Source organism: Alosa alosa, chromosome 12 (genome assembly GCF_017589495.1).
Source record: "Alosa alosa isolate M-15738 ecotype Scorff River chromosome 12, AALO_Geno_1.1, whole genome shotgun sequence".
Taxonomy (NCBI): domain Eukaryota; kingdom Metazoa; phylum Chordata; class Actinopteri; order Clupeiformes; family Clupeidae; genus Alosa; species Alosa alosa.
In genome coordinates this window covers 23,872,277-23,890,017 of record NC_063200.1, presented here as the reverse complement: position 1 = coordinate 23,890,017, position 17,741 = coordinate 23,872,277, and the positions used below count along the sequence as shown (strand labels likewise).

General features: G+C 43.6%; 1 long non-coding RNA gene across 1 annotated transcript in view; it reads left to right on the top strand.

The window, feature by feature from the left end:
- The first annotated feature begins 11,951 nt into the window (after positions 1 to 11,951).
- Positions 11,952 to 17,741, top strand: part of LOC125305025 — a 45,416-nt gene continuing 39,626 nt past the window's right edge. Inside the window, exons 1-2 of the long non-coding RNA XR_007195320.1 lie at positions 11,952 to 12,101; positions 16,676 to 16,865. This is a non-coding gene — a long non-coding RNA (uncharacterized LOC125305025). The remainder of the gene's footprint in view (positions 12,102 to 16,675; positions 16,866 to 17,741) is intronic.

Here is a 17,741-nt window from a genome sequence, read left to right as displayed (position 1 = left end):
ACCCATCCTAACATAGCTTTCTGAGAGAGGTTTTTAGGAAGCATCTAAGCCAGAAAATTTTGTTGTTTATGTCACATCACAGAACAAGGATAAATACCAGTTCAATCATTCTATGTCACCTTTAAACGCTTGTATGTGTTGAGTGACTGACGCCAGCTTCTACACTCCAGATGCCGACACTCAAATATGCCATAGTTGGGGTTTTGGTCAAGTTTGGCTTACAAAGTTATAAATACACAGAGTGAGAGGCCTCACTGCTGTGAATACATCTCTACCAAAGTCATTTTAAGACTGTCACCTCATGCGCCTATGAAGACACTATGAAGTATGAAGATACATACTGTCTAGAGAAAGTTTACGAACATCTATTGTCATTCTGAGCATGTCACTGTTTAAAAAAACACAGGTGAAGGGCAGAACAGACAACCTGTTGCACAAGAGGACATGAAGACAGGGCTGATGCGAGTCTGTTTAAAAACCGGTTGAGATTGGAGAGGAGGGGGGGGATGTCTGGAAACTAGGGGACTAATCTGGGGACACAAATTTCTACAAACATACTGGTCCATTCTTGTACCCCACACCCCCACCCTAACATACTCCCCAACCCAACACACACACACACACACACACAGAGACACACACACCAGGCCAAAGACCTTTCTCTCTCTTTCATTTTACACAAGACCTGTCCTTCACCACCCGACCAACCACCACCCCCCCAACACCACACCACACCACACTCCCCCATCCACCCCCAACCCCCTCCCCCCACCTCCTCCTGTTTGTGGTGGATCTCCTCTCTCTGTTGGTCCTGGTGCCTGGAACATCTGCCGGAAGCAGGTCACCCACAGTGGGATGTGCACTCGTCTGACAGGGCCCTGGTTGCACGAGAGGCTGTGGCCACAGCCCGGGGCCCCAGTGCTGGGCCCGGCAGTCTGTGTGAGGGTGATAGCAGCCGTCGGAACTTCTGCTGCGCCTCGGGTTGTCGGTCTGCAGACCCAGACCGGTAGACCAGGCATCTATTTCTGGCCGGGGTGTCTGTTTGCGGCGGACGTTTGAGTGTGTGTGTGTGTGTGTGTGTGTGTGTGTGTGTGGAGGTGGGGGGATAGTTAGGGTTAGGGATAGAGTTCAGGAGACATGCACCTGCTCATGAAACACACACACACACACACACTTCTTGATAAAGGAAGTATTTCTGTTCCTCTGTATACAGCAAAAATTTTAGCTTTCTTTGGGAGTGAGAGGGGGTAGGTGTTTCAACGGTCTTCTTGCAAGTCGAAGTGAAAACATGTCAGTTTTTTTTTGACAACGTTCAGTTTTTTATGTGCTTGAAAAATGTAAATGATTCTGAATGCCAAATGGCCATCTTTACTTGGATGACATGCTTAAGTAAAAAATCTCAGATTGTCATAAGTGGTCTGAAGGATATGGTATAAATAAATGCAGTGAAATTAATATGCATCGGGTTATATAGAGTAGGTCTATGTAGGGTACATCACAGAGGCTTATAGGCATAAGCAGAAAAATACTACTAGAAAAAATACTATCCATGACTGGATTACTGACATAATCTTGCCATTCAGGTCTACTTGCTCATCACATTCATCCTGCCATAGAGTTCTCACGTTCAGTCTTTTCCCCACTTCTAGGTAGTGTTATGTCCCCGCATCTAATATAACCACGCAAGTGAAAAAAGGAATTTATCTCTAAAACTCATTAGCTGAATGAGAGAAAATCTGGGACTTCACTATGAGCAATGCCCGTCAACCACACAGTTGTATAACCCTGACAAGCACAGATAGGGGGCAAAGTCATGTGGTTCAAACGCTTTAATTTATTATGCAGTGAAGTCACTGCCAGTAGAAACCACCGGATACCTATTGGAAGCCCATACAGTCTTCCCTAGGTCCTATGTGGTTGCTCTGCGGTAGACCCCCGTGTGCTATTGAAGGCAGTGGTGCCTCTGCCTTGACATGGGGACCAGCAGGAGGAGAGAAGCCAGGCTGCTGGGGAGCGGAAGCTCTCAAACTGTAGTGCTCAAGCTGCACTCACCATCCAAGGACTCACATGAGCGAAAGATAAGATGAACGGGGTTCTTTGGCCTGTGGAGATCAAACATGTCGAGTGTTGTAGATTATGTTGATGGTTGACCTGGAAACCATCGCTAAATCCTATCTACAGGAGATGACGTTAAGGGGTCAAGGGGAATTATGGGTAGAATAGCTACCTGCATGTCAATAAAGTTACCTCGCTTCTACAGCATTAATCCTGTGAGCCCGTTGTCCATCGCACTTGTCTTACCAGTAGTAAGTAGTAAGAAAAAACGGAAGTTACGCAAAATTACGCAACGTCTATTTCAAGTCATCTGACGAGAAGCGATCTCGTACAAGCCAGAGGACCCCTCAAGTGCGGCGGAGAGTTCTTCCGACTTGAAAACAAAGATGGCTGTGCCCTGTGTTTGTGTTAAGCTGTGCTATTTTACTCTTCTTTTTACTGCTGAGCAAATGTGAATGTCCATTTCAATTACTCATACACATTCCAAGGGTATGTATTATGTTGTCTTGTTGTTCATGAAATATGGTGTAATGTGTTGTTTATCCATTGGTGTTGGTAAAAGTGGCTAGCAATGTTACTGTGTTGCTAAAAACAAATGCTAGACAATGCTACATTTCTCGAGGCGAATACCGGCGAATAATTGGTCTTTTCCTGCGATCCATTACATTACATTACATTTTTAGCAGAACTTCTTGACCAAAGTGACTTACATATTATGTCAGCTATATTACAAGGGATCACATTATTGTCCCCGGAGCAACTTGGGGTTAAGTGCCTTGCTCAAGGGCACAATGGTGGAAGCCGGGAATTGAACCGACAACTTTTAGGCTACTGCACGCTAGCCAAGCCCCTTAACCACTACACTACCACCGCCCCCGATCCCGTTGTCCATTGTGACAACCCGTAACTTGTGAAATGACGCAAGTTCCTCCTAAGACGAGCTATATGCGTTTCGGTTTGTGTTTACCTCGAGTAACGTAGCGTTGTCTAGCGTTTATTGCAGCATTGTCGAGCTTCACTGCGTCAAGCTAGGCTTTGTGCATCTCGTGACCAAATGTGCACACTCACCAACAGGAGGCCCCAGAGCTCACAGAGTATAAAGATCTGTTCGATTGTGGCACTGTAGGCAAACTATCTGTAGTGTACCACATATGCCTGGACAACTCTGTGCACCCCCACAATATGTGCCACCAGACGGGTGCCATTGGCCATTAAAGACAAATTCATCGAAGAGCTCACCCGAATGAGCTCTTAAAGCCTGTTCAGGAGCCCACTGAGTGGGTATCGGCCATGGTGGCCACATGCAAGAAAGATGGTAGCATAAGACTGTGCATTGACCCTGTCCACCTCAACAGAGCCCTCTGGCCGCATCATCCCATGAAAACTGTAGATCAGGTGATTGCTGACATGCCAGGGGCCAAAGTGTTTAGCATCCTCTACGCAAAGTGTGGCTTCTGGCAAGTGCCACTCAGTGAGGAGTCATCAAAGCTGACCACTGCTGGAATATCCACAGGCAGTGAGGTCTTCCAGAGGTATAGTTTTATGGATCAGCTTTTTGAAGGACTACCTTGTGCAATTGTGGTCGATGACATCTTGGTCTGGGGCCGCATTAGATATGAGCATGATGTGCGTCTCGGCCAGGTAATTGACAGAATACGAGCCATCAACCTTAAACTAAATCCGGACAAAGGCCGTTTCCGAGTGTCAGAGGTCTCATATGTAGGCCACCTGCTCACTGACCAGGACATTAAACCGGACCCTGCCAAGACTGCTGCAGTGCGCCTGATGACTCCCCTGGAGGACAAGTATAGAATCAAAAGATTTCTGGGCATGACAAACTACCTTTCAAGTTCATACCGGGCCACAGTGCAGTGAAGTCACAGCGCCCTTACCATCTGTCTGCAGAATGGCAAACCAGTGGCGTTCGTATAAGTAGAAGTATATATACTCTTTTGATCCCGTGAGGGAAATTTGGTCTCTGCATTTATCCCAATTCGTGAATTAGTGAAACACACTCAGCACACAGTGAACACACAGTGAGGTGAAGCACACACTAATCCCGACGCAGTGAGCTGCCTGCTACAACAGCGGCGCTCGGGGAGCAGTGAGGGGTTAGGTGCCTTGCTCAAGGGCACTTCAGTCGCTTCCTACTGGTCGGGTTTGAACCGGCAACCCTCCAGTTACAAGTCCAAAACGCTAACCAGTAGGCCATGGCTGCCCCATCAATACATGAATGATGAGACGGATTCCCGCTATGCACAACTAGAGAAAGAGCTACTTGCCCTCATCTATGCCTGTCAGACATTCCACGCCTACATATAAGGCCGGCCTGTGACTGTTGAGACAGATCATCATCAGCCTCTCATCACTATCTTGTGAAAACCACTGCAACTAGCATCTGCATGTCTTCAAAGGATGATGCTTAAATTACGCTACATTCTCAATGTCATTTACAAAAAGGCAAGGAGCTGTAAGTCGGAAATGCACTCTCCCGTGCATGCCTGCCCTCCGCAGACCGGGCTGCAATGGACAAGGACTATGATGTCATGACAGTGGAGGTACTCTCCTCAAAGAGAATTGAGGAGCTCAGACGCGAGACATTGGCAGACCCCGTGTGCAGGCGCCTATTGGACATCATCACTACAGGTTGGCCTGACTCATCAAAGACTTGAGGCAGTTCTATGGCATGAGAGATGAAATCACATCTAACAACAACCTGTTGCTCCGTGGTCAGCGCTTCATCATTCCCCATTCACGGCAACACTATTACGTCAAACAGCTGCATTAAGGTCACCCGGGTCTCGAGGCTACAAAGTGTAGGGCCAGAGAAACCATGTTTTGGCCCAGTATCTACCAGGACATGGAAGGTGAAGTCTCCAGATGTGCCCCATGGCGCGCACAGCATGGACATGGCATGACATCTATGCAGCACTCCAAGAGATGGACTGCCGTCACCTGCCCAGCGCCTGTTTCTCGACACACTAACTGTATACACACACAGCCACCGAGCTGCAAAAGATACAGGAAGTCATTAATTTTCAATGGAAGCCGGCTTCTCTCAGCTGCAAGAAGCGGTGTTTTGGGCGTGTTGAGCGACCAGAGCGTCAAGCAAAAAGTTGAAAGTTGGTCAACTTTATGGTAATGAGCTATGACGCGGTTCAGCGGCTAACGGCAGCAACATAGAATGCTGCCACGTCAGAGCGACCAAAGCGTCAAAAGCTTCCCCGTACTTTTTGACAAGCGTCCTTGACCGGCAGCCAGAGCTTCTTTTGCAGCTCTAGTCGGCGGCGGTGTGTACACACAGTAAGACCCTTATCCCCATGACGAAGGCCATATATGTGGTAGATGTAGGTGGAGACACGGATCCACTATCTTGTGCCAGACAGAAGGGAAAGGCATACTATGACAAGTCAGCACAACCACTTGTGCCATTGCAAGCAGGACAAATGGTAAGAATGCAGACAACCAGGGGATACGACAGGCTAGGAACAGAGCTGGGGAGAGCTGTTGCTGAAGTCCAGGCTGGAGATACCACGTATGTGAGGAACAGTCACCACTTGCAACATACACCTGAGACCTACATCCCCCCCACGACAGCGGAGGCAGCACAGACACAATAATCTGTAGTCACCCGTTCAGGGAGGTTATCCAAGCCCAATCCAAGCTCTCTTTACAAAGACTACACTACATAAACATGGACTGTCTTTGTATGTTTTATTTTGCGCACACACACACACACGTCATGTTATGATTTTCATTTTTATTTCTCATTTATAGGCCATTCCTGTACCCCTCACAGCAGCCTGTAGCTCCTTTTGGTTGTTTAAAAAAAGAAAAGAGGTTGGCCCATACGAATGTTGTAGATCCTGGTTACAGTGGGTAGCCTATGTTAAAAGGATAAATAGTTGGCTATTCTAACCATAGCTGTTAAATATATTATTTTGACTGCTCTCTGTCTTTAAGAAGGAGGATGTAGATTATGTTGTGATGGTTGACCTGGCAACCATCCCTAAATCAGAAGATGATGTTAAGGGGTCTAGGGGAATTGTGGGTAGAAGATTTTTGGGAATGAAGAGCTACCTGCATGTCAAAAAAGTTACCTCGCTTCTAAGTGTCTGAATCTGTGTGCACACATCTACAGGTGTACTGTACAGATTTGTGGCAAAGCCAAAAGCATTTGGTACTGTATAGTAGAGGAACAGAGAATAACAGTTAAGCTGAGACGTCACATGCTTACTTTAATGTTTGTACAGTTTTGTTGATAAAAGATACTGTATGTTCACAAACTACAATGCACAGTACCTGCCGATTTAGTGTCCACTATTGTGCATCTATAGCTTGTTATACCTGTGGGATGAAGCCCCTTAATGGGTATCTATTTGAACACTAGGGGGCGACTCTGCACCAGTAAAGAACTTGGCTAAAACTGTAAAAGTGTCATCGACCAAAGCTACAAACCACAAAAATAACTCTGTTCTCATGCTAAATTCTTTTCACTTCTTCTGAGTAAACTATTCTCAGAAGAGACAGAAATGCTTGATCACTGGCAAACCTCGACCTAAGTGGTTAGGTCTCATAGCCTATCCAGGACACCCAACACAACACTGGCCTATAGTCCTTGTAAAATGTTGACCACTGTTTTCCTAACAGAGCAGACTTCCTCATATTTGGGAGATTAATGTTTGACCAGGCCTTTAGTGGATGCAGGAAACTTACGCAAGTCGGCCTCTTAGCACTCTGAGGCTAACTGTTCTCTCACAAGTAAACAAAAACCAACCGATAGGTCTCACCAGTCTGGTATGTTCCTGTCCCTCAGCAGTGCTGTAACAACTATGGACAGGAAACGGATGTTGTTGCCATGGTCGAGCCCTCATATATGATATATCATAGCAGGCTATGTTCCCAGTGGCTAAACATGGCCCTTTCAAACATCACCTTATAAAACAATTTCAATAGTACAATAGTATGTGCCATTGGCCTATAGACAGTACAAGTATTTTGTTACCCATAAGAGAGAAAGAGCAAGTAACTATGAGGTTTTGCAAGAACTTCCTGTCCACACTTGTATTAAACATTTTTAGCCCACGGTGGCTGTCTGTCATAACAGCCTTTTAATCTCTACTTTAGCAAACAGCCATGCCCTCATAAATCTCTCACTCTCACTCACACACACACACACACACCCCTCACACACCCACACACAATGATATTATCCATCACATAACATTGCACCAATATAATAAAAATAAATATGGCAAAAACAAAACAATGAACCAAAGGCTTGGGTGAAGTCCACTGGCGGGTAGCCAGTAAGGGCAGGAAGTGGGAAGGTCCAAATAAGCTATGGGAGAGAGAGAGAGAGCGTTCTAAAGCCTACAGAGCCTGTTTTTCATGGCTGCCTGCCACTCAGAGAGTGTTCCGTAATCCATGGTAATCAAGGTCCATTGCATAATACTGCTAAACACAGTGTTCTCCACACCCAACAGTGGGATTAACCCACATCACTGGTCTGGTGTTTACCAGTTTTCACATTACTATATTATGTTTATCTGTATTTGATCGACCCTGTTTATTGTGGCCTGTGGTCATTAAAAGCACAAGAATAAAAACATAGTCAAGGGTCACCCATTACATTACTAATCAGTAATAATTTTCTTTCTTTTTTGTGATACAAAACTACACTTTCTTGTGTAAATTATGCCAAATGAGTGGGTTTTGCGTGTCTTTATTTGTGCAATCTAAGGAACTACTAAGCCAACATAGAACAAAAGTAGCCTATCTTATGTTGGTAGTCATTGATGAGTTTTTCGATTTTTAGCACACTGCTAACAATATATTTAACAAAATATCTATGATGATTCACTGTGGTTAAAACTGTATTTCGTAACTAAGAACATCAAAACATTAAAGTGTTGTTTAGGCAAGCAGTATGACTGTTTTACATCCCTACACTATGCAGACCCAGACCTACACAAACACATGCATTGGTGAGGTTTTGAACCGGTTGGCCCCCACCGGCAGGCAGCCGCGCAAACATTCCTTACTTAGGCTACTGGAGGGCCACGTGAGTTGGGAGGTACATGGACGCCCCGTTCTGCAGGGATTAGGTTTCGTCTCTTGGCAAGCTGCCAGATGATCGCCAATACATTCCAGCTGCTTTCAGCACAATGGCTGCCTGATGTGCGCGAGAGGCCTTACATCAGAGTAACAGAGCACTCACGGTGGCTAAAATTAGGCGTGTTGCAAACAGCTGCTGTGACTTTAAACAAACTGGACTGGTATACCGGTATATCGCGTGCTGTGGTGATATAGCCCTCTTACACAGGCGCTATTTTTCAACTCGTAAAAACTCGTTTTTTTCTAACATCATACCCATGCTCCTTCCACTGAAAAAACAAATGTATGCACTTACAATAACTGTAATCAATGTATTTGGTGTTGGGGTAACACACTGAACCGCTGGATGAGGATTAGCAGCAGACCCATGTGGATGACTCAGTTGTTATCTCACTGACGTCAGCGACCATAAGAACAGTGGATGAAGAATGGCAAAAAATAATGTAAACTGACGGGAAGAGCTGAAAAAATCACAATGCTGAAGTGACCTATAAGAAGACCAGACTTTACAGGCTGGCACAGTCATTCATTGATTTGGTCCATTTCAGGCATTAAGTAAGGCTTTTTCAGACACCATCCATTTACCCTTCATAAGATATGGGAGTACTTGCAACAAGATCCAAGATGATTACATAGATATTTTGATAGCAACTGCACCAAAGTTACCCAACAGTCAACATGGTTTAAGAGTTTAGCGTAAACAGTCAGCTACTGTTTATGTGTGGTGTGTGTGTGTGTGTGTGTGTGTGTGTGTGTGTGTGAGTGAGAGAGAGAGAGATGCATTAGTGTGGATGAGTAGGCCTACACTTCCATATTGGCACAATGTTCAGTTGATGAGCTGTTTACGTTCACAGTCTGCATGATGCCACATTCCATTCATGGAGGCCGCAGTGTCAGTCACTGGTGCCCCACGCCTGATCCCAGCAGCTGATGTTTCGTCCATAACCATATTACATACAGCTGAGTGCTCGTGTTTCCACAAACTAGGCCTAGGCCACGCAAGGAAAACTATAAGAAAATGATAACTATATGCATTTCAACTTTGCAAAGTCAAAGTAAAAATTGTCAATGTGTGTTATGTGTCTTTGATTGGTGAACACTGTTTTCTGAGAGTTTATGCCCTGTGTATTTATGTAGTAAGTTGGCTTACATGCAAGGTTCAGGGGCAGGACCTTTGAGACATTGGCCTTTACAGTGGGAAATATCTGAAGAGGCATTTCAAATGTGTTCATTTTTATACTTTGGTGGTCTAATTATTGCCAATGGCCAATGTATATAATTGCATTTTCATATGTATGCCAATTTTCAACTGAAGGTCTGCTTAAATGTTTCTATGTGTCAAGACCTAGAGGGTCTACATGAGCTCTACTGACCTAGCCTAGGCCTACTTCTTTTTTAAACCCATGCATGGCCGTTCTTTCTCAAGGGTGAAGTCTCTGAAAGGTTGAGCAGATAAACAAACTCTCATTAATTACACGGGCCTCATCCAGATCCAGCGGCGTGAGGGTCTCCGAGAAGAGTGCGTGCTTAGAGGAACATATCACCTTCATAACAATCGGATCCCAACATTCAGTGTAAAGGTCAGGGCGGGAGTGCGTAGGATTACACTTTAATGCGTTTTTAATGAGGCGGCTGCCTGTGCCTCGAACTGTCCAGCGAAAGAGGTTGTTGTTTCTGAAGCGTGCAAGATAGAGGGGCTAATGAACTGGAGGGCTATAAATGGAACGAGGCTCTCTGTGCTTCCCCCCACCCACCCCACACTCTGCTTCACCCGGGGAGCATGTGCAGTCATTAACTGTTTGTGATCGGTAGTGTTGGTGTGAGAGTGCTGCGATACCGTGGTTGTTGTAAAGAGAGGCTTGTAACGTGTCGTAAATCAAATGAACAACTGTAATGTTTGATTTTGAGCCACTTATTTTGGTGTAATAGGCCTAGGCCCTGGATTATGAGGTGTCAGATAGTAGGCCTAACTGATCAAGCAGCGGCTGCTCTTTAAAAACTGATAGGCCTACGTTTGCAGTCAGCAAGTCAATGTTAATATGAAGGCCAGTTGAAGCTGAATATTTAACACTAATGTCATGTGGACAACTCCGGTCTGAGAACAACCTATGGTCTGTTTTTGGAAGACAATGAGTGTTAACTTTCATTGGGGACCAACACGTTAACTGGAGTAGGTTTGAGTAAAAACGGAAAATGAAGCCTATTCACAACAAAATAGCAATAGCCTACAGACGAAACCAAAGTGATTTGAACTTGTAAGTGTACAGAAAGGGTATAAAAGGATTGTTTGTGCAGTCAGTGCATTACCCAAATTCTTCTTCCAGGCAATGCCATCTTGTTAGAAGTCTGTAGGCCTACAAATTGTTGTACAGACTTTCTTCTAACCAGATGGTAGCGAACTAAATAACAGTAAGGTTATTCACAGAATAGTTAATGGCTTAAAAGAGTGATTTACTTTGACTTAGGGAATCTACCCTGAAGCTATATTTAGTTGTGAATGCATTTTCCAGTCTTTCTCAAAACTGCACCGATGATTGGATGATTGGTGTTTTGGTCCCCAATGAAAGTTTACACTCATTATCATCCAAATATAGACTCACGGTTGCTCTTGAACTGCAGTTGTTCTTTAAATAAGTCAATGCGCTTTTGTAAACAGAAATATATAACCAACCAATCCCTGTTTTCACAAAGGCATCAACAGGTGTAGGCTACCTACCTACCAACCTACATAGTCCCTAATATTACTTAAGATTAAGTGAGATTATTGTAGTAGGCTGATGTGTCATTAACACCTCATTCAGCATTGTGTTGACTTAGGGAAGTCAAAGGATAGGATTCAGAGGCTTTGAATTCTGTTCATTAAAATACTGTGCAATACAATGGCTTCAAATGTTCTTTGTAGCAGGTACATTTTTGTATCTCTTGGTTGTATGGTGATGTCCATGCTTTGATGAAAGCGTTCATTGTATCTACTAAATACACATGCAAAAGCAGTAGGCAGTGATGATGGCAGCTCAAGTAACATTTTAAAGTTCTACTCTCCAGGCTAGTTGGGGTGCCATCAAAACATTGCAATAACATGACAAGTAAGCCGTGTAAGCCGTTAAAAGCATAACTAGCACAAAAGTCTCCTCTGTGATTCACCACTGAAAGTACATTTTTAAATCAGTTGACTCACTTTCTAACTGCATTTGTTCTCTTTCAAAACATGTTATATTTCTCTCTTTTTTACCTCAGCAACAGGTTTTCTTCTCTACTGCAAATGAGGATATTTCAAGCATCGCATCATCACGTGTGAAGCCACTGATGTCTCTGAAGCCATATTATGCTGGGTGATTTAGATGTTACAAAGAAAGAAAGAAAGAAAAGAAAAACAGAAAGAGAGAAAAAAACAACTCATGGGAAAGTCGGAAGTTAACGGGGTCAAGACAGTTGAATGCCCACCTTTCCTTTTTTTTTCTTATAGCCGTCTTTTTCTTATAGCCGGAGGTGTGATGACAAACTGTCATTTGCGTCATTCCAAAAAAAAAAAAAAAGCCTGGGCATACAATCCCACTCCTCACTCTTTGCGCGCGTCGTTGCTAGGCAACACATCTTTACCTCAATACACACACACACGTGTAGACATGAGGAAGGGCAACACGTGCAGCAGAAGCTGCTGCTTCCACCACCGCCCCTTGCCCACACGCACACCCACCCTCCCCCAACCCCCCAGGTGGAGAAGCAAAGGCAACAAACACATTAGGGGAGACCGGGTATGGTTGTAACATGGGGGGAGTTGTAACATCACCAATTCCACCAATCAGGGATAAGATATGAGCCATGTGACAGTTTCTGACTGCTCAGACTTCCTTAACGATCACATATGGACATTTTCAAGTTGTTAGTGCCATTTATCCCGGAGTAAGGAGAAAAATTCAACATCTGAGGTAAGAAAGTAACTTTTTTTTTTTAGATTTATTTTTTTCTAGTGTTTTTACCATTGTAGATACAGTTGTATGAGTTTACATCAGGTCAAACAATAGTTTCTCTAGTAAAGAATGGTGTAGCTCTCTCTTGCTAATGTCAAAGCACCATGCTAATACAGCTAGCTAAACAATGGATGACAGTGGTGGGGTAGGTTGTAACACAATTTTTGAATATGTTAAAACCTGTGGAATGGGGCTAGTAGACCCATTTAATGTCTGTTTAATTTCATCTTTGTGTGTGTGACTGTTCAGCCCTCTCTCTCTTCCATGAGAGACACAAATACATACACACACAAAAAGTATAAACACTGTGGTTTTATATTTAGTTTAAAACGTTAATATGATCTTCATTCTCTATGTGAAGAACGGATTGTATGGTATACAATATGTTGGTGAATCTATTTTCACACCCTGTGTACCCTGTTTATGCAATAAATCAGTATATCAAATGGAATTCCATTGTTTTTCTGCATTTTTTTTTACCTGTTACAATCTACCCCAATAGGTGTTACAATCTACCCCAGTAGTGGGGTAGGTTGTAACAAAGGTACACACTGTATTTGTCATAATCTCACAAATTCTGTAATATAGTTGAAGAGATTTAAATGGTTGCCACTTGTAGTAGACAAATGTGGGTACTTTGCCAAAAAGTTCCAGAACTGTAGCTTTAAAAGAAATGGTAGTTTTAGGTGCTGAAGAAAAATGTGTTACAACCATACCCGGTCTCCCCTACCTACTTTGCTTTCTAAAGTGATAAAAGTATCCATAAGCCTGAAAGGAGGGATTTCATTGTATTAAAGCAGATCTCTTGATAAGATCAGCTATACTTAAGCTCTGATTTGTATCTAAACCCTTTTTAAAGTAGGGCTATATATTTTTGGGTCCTTTTCCCTTTATTCAGATAGGACCGTGTAGAGTGTCAGGAAGCAAGTTGGAAAGAGAAATGGGCTGAGAATGAGATTGATAAATGACCAGGGGTCAGATTCGAACTCTGGTCCTTGTGGGTTCTTCGACTCAAATGTGCTAGAGATGCTGTACGCTCTTGCGTTACAGTGCCCCCATCTAAACCCTTTTAGTGGCTGTTTAGTGCAAATCTAAAGCCTTCCCAAACAAAAACACAAAATACAACATTTGTGATCTTACTGGTGTTGCGATCACTAGGCCTGTTCCTACCCTGTACATCGTGCTCTTGTCTGAGTTATGGCATTTGTTATGTCACAAGACCACTGCCGGCCGAACAGTAACTTTCCAGACAACCGTAAAACGCATGCAACGCTCAGTTAATTCGCACATTTATGAAACATTTTGGCAAGCGACAAAAAGCCATAAAAATCTATGGTCAAGCGGCATCGCTCTTGAATAATAACCGGGGATAAATTACTCAACTCGGTATAAAGTGCAAGTTCTACTGGATGTGGTGATACAAGGTCAGAGCCATTTCTTTGTCAGGGTATTTGTCATTATGATGAACTCATAAACCCTGGCCTGCAATGCCTCTGTAATTTCTTTGTTAATGATTCATGATGCTTCCGTAATGCATTACTGTGCTATAAAACTGCAGTTAAAATGTATAATGGCACTTAAGCTAATGTGATTATATCTATTTATGTTATGTACGTATAACAGTTAGCAAACTGAGCGACTTCCTGGGTGTCTTTATGTCACATCATGGAATGGTTCCTTTGTACAGGAAACATGAAGAGGAGAGTCACATTTATCTCTTCCCTATCTGTTCTTTCCCCCTCTCTCTGTTTTTCTGTCAGTCTCGCTCTCTCTGTCTCTGTCTCTCTCGCTCCCCCCTCTCTCTCGCTCTGTCTCTCTCGCTCATACTCACATACATACACACACCCATGGAGACGGACTCTGGGAGGTTTGGCCTGATTCTGGTGTCCACTCTTGTCCAGTCTTGTGGGTGCAGGGAGGACAGCCGCTCCACGTGACCAGGTTTTATCCAAATCTGACAGTAAGCTGTAAATGCAGTTACCCAAAAGCCATGGAAACAAGTAGCAAAAAAAAAAAATATTCATGATTTACCACTTAAATCAAAAGTCATTTGTGAAAACAGTTGCCTCACTTTCTAATTACTTAAGTTCTTTTCTGTCTGATTATTCAAATATTTATTTCAATGTCATCAATGAGAGACTGTAATTTATTATCATTAAAACACAATAATGTCACCACACTGGATTGAAGTCTACTGATGTCTGTTGAAGACTATGCTTTACACATGATAGAGACCAAGTTTCTAGTTCAGGCATTTGACCTGAAAACAGAGAGAAAGAGAGACACATACATTCACATGACACATGTGAAAGAACCCCCATACACACGCACACACACACACACTGCCACATCCACACTTCCAAGAAAGGAGGCTTCCTTGAAAATCACACGTTTGCTGTTATTACTCAACAGCGGGACCCAGAGTTGCTGAATTTCCCCTCCCCTTTTCCAGACAGCCCCCTTCCTCTTCCTCCTCCTCCCTCTTTCACTCGTTCTCCGTCGCTCCCTCTCCCTGTGTTGGGGTGGAGCAGAGAGCGGCACGTGCCCTAGAGAGGTTGTGCTGAAACGTTCTCCTATATTTAGCCCCCGCCCAGGCCCCAGAATAGAGAAAGAGAGAGAGACAGAGCGAGAGAGATAGAGAGAGAGAGCATACGTACAGGCTGGGAGCAGCTGTTGCCCACTGCTGTAGGATGCACAGGGGTGGAAGTGAGGGAGTGGAGGGAACAGAGAAAAAGAGAGAGAAAGAGAAAGAAGATAATCAAAAAAGCGAATGAGCTTCAAAGAGTGTGAAGGAGAGAGAGAAGGAAAGGGGAAGGAGGAAAGAGTGAGATTCATAGAGAAGGAGGGAAGAAGAAGAGAGTCAGGGTCGTCACGGAGACACTGGAACGTGACGCTACAGGGTTTGAGGCCCCCTCCTCGCAGAACTCCATCCCTACTCCACCCCCTAGTTTTTCCAGACTGACCTCAGCCAAAACAGCAGCAGCTGGTCTTTTGCCCTCTCTGCCACTCCTGCAAGAGGCCCTGGTGACTCACCTCACACACACACACACACACACACACACACACACACACACAGTATAAGTACATACAGTAGTTCCCCTAATACACAAAAACCACACGGTGCAGTTACACACCCTGAAATCAAAAGCCCCATGGTGGTAAATGACACCCAGGCGTACATTCAAGCAGTTGCCTCTCTCCAGCTCTCTGTGCGGGCCCTTGAGCCAATAACGCGTTTGCCACTCATACTTGACCTGTCTCCAGTTTCCACCCTCACAAAAGTACTTAGTATGGAACGAGGAGTGATTTGAAATGGAGTCACTCGAGTGATTCACACACACCTACGGCAACGGCTCTATGCTGACCTCACATGAAACCATAAGTAATGTATGTGTTTATGTGTGTGTGTGTGTGTGTGTGTGTGTGTGTGTGTGTGTGTGTGTGTGTGTGTTTGTGTTTGACATGTCATCTGAAGGGGTCCATTTCCATGAGTGCGCTTCAGTTGGTGAGTAGACTTTACCACCCCAGGAGTTATAGTTTCACAATCAGAGTAAGCACTTTGTTCCATGAGGCCTGAATATTAAACCCTTCTTGAAATATCATTATTCATTTTTGTTTAATCTTTCCGGCAGATTTGCAGCCAATGTGTAGGTGATTTGTGGGAGAGTTCACTAGAAAATATTGCCAGAAGTTTGCCAATGTTGGCCAATATAGGCAAACTTCCAATAAAGTTCTGGCAATAAAGAGGTTTGCCACTAGATAGATAGATAGATAGATAGATAGATACTTTATTGATCCCCAGGGGAAATTCAAGCAACTGTTCACCAGAAACCTAAAATTTCTGTTAGGGCACTGCCCAATTGCCCAATAATTCAGAACCGTTGCTTACATCAGTACATCAGAATTCCCATGTATAGCCAGCCCCCATGTTTTTTTTACCTCATACCTGAAGAAATTTTGCAAAATGAATGTATAAACCTCAGTTAATTAGAGAAATAAAAAGTGGATATCTGGAAAAAAAATGTCATCAGTATAAGGTTAAATATTTGTATAACAGATCTGTAGTGTTTAGTATTGATCCTTGTGTTAACATAATTTAAGTAATTAAGTTGCAGCATCATATTAACAGTACACTTTATAGCATATTGTAGTGAACTGAGCCTAGCTGGTTATGAATGTGAGCTCCCATGGTGCTGTGCAGTGTTTGTGTGTGTGTAATGTTGATGTTGGTTTTAGTGATAGTAATTGCGTTTACCTTGTCATGTATGTGTTAGCTTGTGCAGTCTTTCTTTATGTTGTACCTCATGTGTTCACCCCGTGTATTGCATGTGTTACCTGTGTAATGGTGTTCATGTGATTAAGTGTGTTGGTTCAATAAAAAACATTCTGAGACAACTTTGCAGTTTGTTACAATATTCAGAAAATGTGGAGTGAACAAAACTGTTGGTTACGTTTTACGACTATATCAGTTAATATGATGACGATTGTCTTTTTACATTTTATACATTTATCTTTTTTTTTCAATTGTCTAGGTGCTGCTGATTGTACCGAAGTACCCATGTGCAGAGACATGCCCCCTTAGAACATGGCAGAACATGTTGTTAACTAACAGCACAACAACAAACTGATCCTTTGAGTCGTAATGAAGTTCTCATCTCTCCCCAAGACTGATGATTGCTGATCTAAGAATTTAGCACAATCGGATATAATGACTTTTTCCAGGTGAAATGACATGCATCCTTACATGCACCGCTTTCAAAATGTTTCATAGGCATGACTAATAGGCAGTTGTATTGCCAAAGCAGTCATTACATATAGGACTCTCACACACACACACACACACACACACACACACACACACACACACACACACACACACACACACACACACACACACACACACACACACACACACACACACACAATAGATTAGTGATATACTGTAACAGCACATTGTGGTGACTTTTAAATGACTTCCTGACACTTATCTAAGCCCGGGTTCCCGTCTGCCTGGTAACACTTTCCCATGAGGAGGAATCCAGCGCAATAAAGCGACTGCAGGACTGCAGTGTTTGGCTCAGTAAATCACACACTTACCCACAAGGCCAATCCACGTCTTCATCGGTGCAGTTTGCCATGGTTCTATTTACTGTACAAACTATCTGGATAAACACTCCTGCATGCACACACGTCGCTCGCACATTCTTTACAGACGTGTATACACAGCCACTTTATTTGTCTCTCCACGCCATGCCCTTTACTCTGCTGTGTGACACACATATACATGTTTCTCATATACACATGCATACATTCAAGCACACACACATACACATACTCACACATACTTTTTAAGTCAAACAAATACGCAAACACTCTCTTTCTTCCACACAATGACCCACTCTCTCTCCCCTCTCTCTCTCTCTCTCACACACACATACACATACACACACACAAATGTTTATCATTAGTGTGTGCTCAGGAGGAGGTCAGTCTAAGTTTTTATGGCCCCTCTCTATTCCAGGAAGGAATGTGAGTTATTTCGTCAGCGCTGGCAAGGAGCTGCGCCATGCTGCACATAGCTCCACAATGCCAGCCCTG